Genomic DNA, 3,062 nt, shown 5'->3' with positions numbered 1-3,062 from the left:
TCCTCATCAGGAATTCCCTATGCCAGTGGTCTCTGAAGTAGGGGAATGAGACTTTGTGGAAGCTATGGCTTAAAGCCAAAGAATATATGATCGACCAGTGAGGAGGGGAGAAATGAGCCACAAACTACCAAGATAGACTTGATTTAAGAGAATCAATTGTGGATTATGTTTCCAACATAATTACAAATATCCATATCCCTTAAAACATCTCTACCATATACCTCTGCTGTGCAGTCTTCCAACATTTCCTCTTCTGAGTCAGATGCTAACCCCTCAGAGGACTTAAAACACAATCCCACATCCAGGCAGCCACTGCATTATCTGTACATATGCCACCGAGAAGTCTCCTCTTTCCTATCATCTCCTCCATCGTATATAACACTGCCTCCTAGATCACCACAAAATGCAGCAAGAGGCCTTCAAATGGATGACCTTGACTCCTGGGCAATGACTATGGAATAAAAGTCCTCCTATTAGTTTTGGTTGGGATAGAAGAAGGAATAAACAAGGCTCAGTTGTGAAAAAAAAAACATCATTATCCTTTCTTTCCAAACCTACTTCCTTCTCCAAATCATTGTCAAGGATACTGTCCTTCTAGTCTGAGAGACTCACAAGATAATCTTTGACTTCTTCCTTTCTCTCTGTCTCTCTGTCTTTCTCCATACACACACACACACACACACACACACACACACACACACACACACACACACATAATGGCTAAATCTTTCCATTTATACTTTCTTTCTCTAAACTATGTCCTCTTCTCCACTCAGCCAGCCATCATCCTAGTCCAGAACCTCATTACCTTTTGCCTGATTTTTTTTTTTAGGCAATGGGGGTCAAGTGACTTGCCCAGGGTCACATAGCTGGGAAGTGTCTGAGGCCAGATTTGAACCTAGGACCTCCTGTCTCTAGGCCTGACTCTCAATCCACTGAGCTACCCAGCTGCCCCTTGCCTGAATTTTTGCAATAGCAACCTTATTGGTTTCCATGCCTCAAATTTCTCCCAATTCTAATCTGTTCTCTATACAGCTACTAAAATAACTTTTGTAAAAAAAAATTATCTGACTATGTCAGTCCATTAATTAACATAGTGCACTGGTTTCCTATGGACTGAATGATTAAATATTATTTCATTTCTATCTCATCCTTTTCTAATTTCAATTTTTGTATAAGTTTCACAATTTACATAATAATTAGTATTAGTAGTATATGCATAAGTAAGTAAATATATACATACTGGAATGAATACTCAAAAAATGTTTTCTTAGTAGAGGTGCATGATTAAAAAGTATGATCTATACTACTGACCTTAACCAGTGAAGTCATATGTCAGCCTCAAATATTTACATACACAAACACATGAATGTATATGTGTGTATATGTAGGTATATGTGTATCTTCTCTCTCTTTTTTAAACTTATTTTAAAATATTTTTCCATGGTTACATGATTCATGTTCTCTCCCTATTCTCTTCCCTCCCCACTTCCAGAGCTGACAAGCAACTCCACTGGGTTATATACATGTATTATCACTTATGTATCTTCTCTGTTGAAAGATTGTAAGCTCCTTGAGGGCCTTATATTTGTGCTTAAAAGTCTATTATCTAAGGTACTTTCTAGCATATAGTGAACACTTAATTATTTTTTCATTTATTGGGTGCTTCTACCTATTGTTCCTTGTTTTGTCTTCTAAATTCAAGAAAAATATATTTAATGATTCTTCCATGTTGTAACAATTCAATATACTTGAAGACAGCTAGACTGCTTCTCCTAAAATATTTTCCTTCACATAATCCACATAATGCTGTAAACTCTATGAATAAAAGCTTTCTCAAAACATCATTTTGAGAATGGAATGAAGGAGAAGGGAAAGCAAAACATTCATTGATTGATACTTTTTTTGTTGTTAATGTTGTTTTGTTTAAATTTTGTGATATAGCTTTTTGAGGAAGATGAGCAGAAATCTTGGAGTCCACCAACACCTTTTCTCATTCCTCTTCCTCCTTCCACCCTGCCCCAGCTTCTTGGGGCCCCACTGGGGCACCTGCATCAGGCCCAAACTCTCAGACATTCCAAATGGTTTCTTTCCCCACCCTTTACCCCTGCAGGAATTTCCAACAGGACCCTCTCTCTCCATGCCAGGAAAGTAGATCCTTGATAAGTAACCTAGAGGTGCCCTGAATAAAATAACATGCAGCTCCCTCACCCTCAAGAATTTCTGAGAAGTCTTAAAAACAGACATTTCTATATCTCCTGCCCCCAAAGGGAAATTCTAATAGAACAATTTCTTTTTTTCTTGCTTTAGAAATATTATTTTTATTGGCTTCATTTGTTTCTCATCATTATTTCATTTTAGTAATCTCATTTCCAAATATATACTTCTCTCAATCACCAAGCCATCTCTTATCACAAAAATTTAGAAAGCAAAAAGTTTCTGACAAGCAGATTTCTGCTTCATGTTAAAAATCTTGCTGATAGTAAGAGCTGTCTGAAAGTGAAATGATTAGCCTTGGAAAATAGTGGATTCCTGATCAATTATGGTTTTTTATTGAGAAGGGTCTGGGATAAAGTGAAGGAGATTACTATTTAGTGTAAGATTGGACTAAATACCCTCTGATGTCTTTTTCAATACTAAAGTTATGACAATAACAATAATAAATTATCATGATAATTATTATACATAGCATTTCTATAGAGCTTTAAGGGCTCCAAAGTGCTTTAAAATTTTTATCCTCACAACAACTCTTGGAGGGAGGTACTATCATTATCCTTATTGACGTAGCTAGTATCTCATCCTGGATTTGAACTCAGGTCTTCCTGACTCCAGGTTCAACACTCTGTCCTTATAGCTTCCTTTTTAGTTGTTCTTTTTGAATTAATCTCATCTCTCCCATAAGATTATAATGGAATACCAGTCTTCTTCCCCTGATTATTCTACAGTTTTGCCACAAGGCTGGCTTCATAGCAGTTGCTCGGTATCTACTGTTCATTGGCTGATAATGCTCATAGACTGGTAGTCCGCATTTGCACTGACACATTTCCGAAATGCTCAGAGTT

The sequence above is a fragment of the Gracilinanus agilis genome, chromosome 2 (assembly GCF_016433145.1).
Source record: "Gracilinanus agilis isolate LMUSP501 chromosome 2, AgileGrace, whole genome shotgun sequence".
NCBI classification, from domain to species: domain Eukaryota; kingdom Metazoa; phylum Chordata; class Mammalia; order Didelphimorphia; family Didelphidae; genus Gracilinanus; species Gracilinanus agilis.
The sequence above is the reverse complement of the archived record's forward strand: the minus strand, read 5'-3'. Positions refer to the sequence as shown.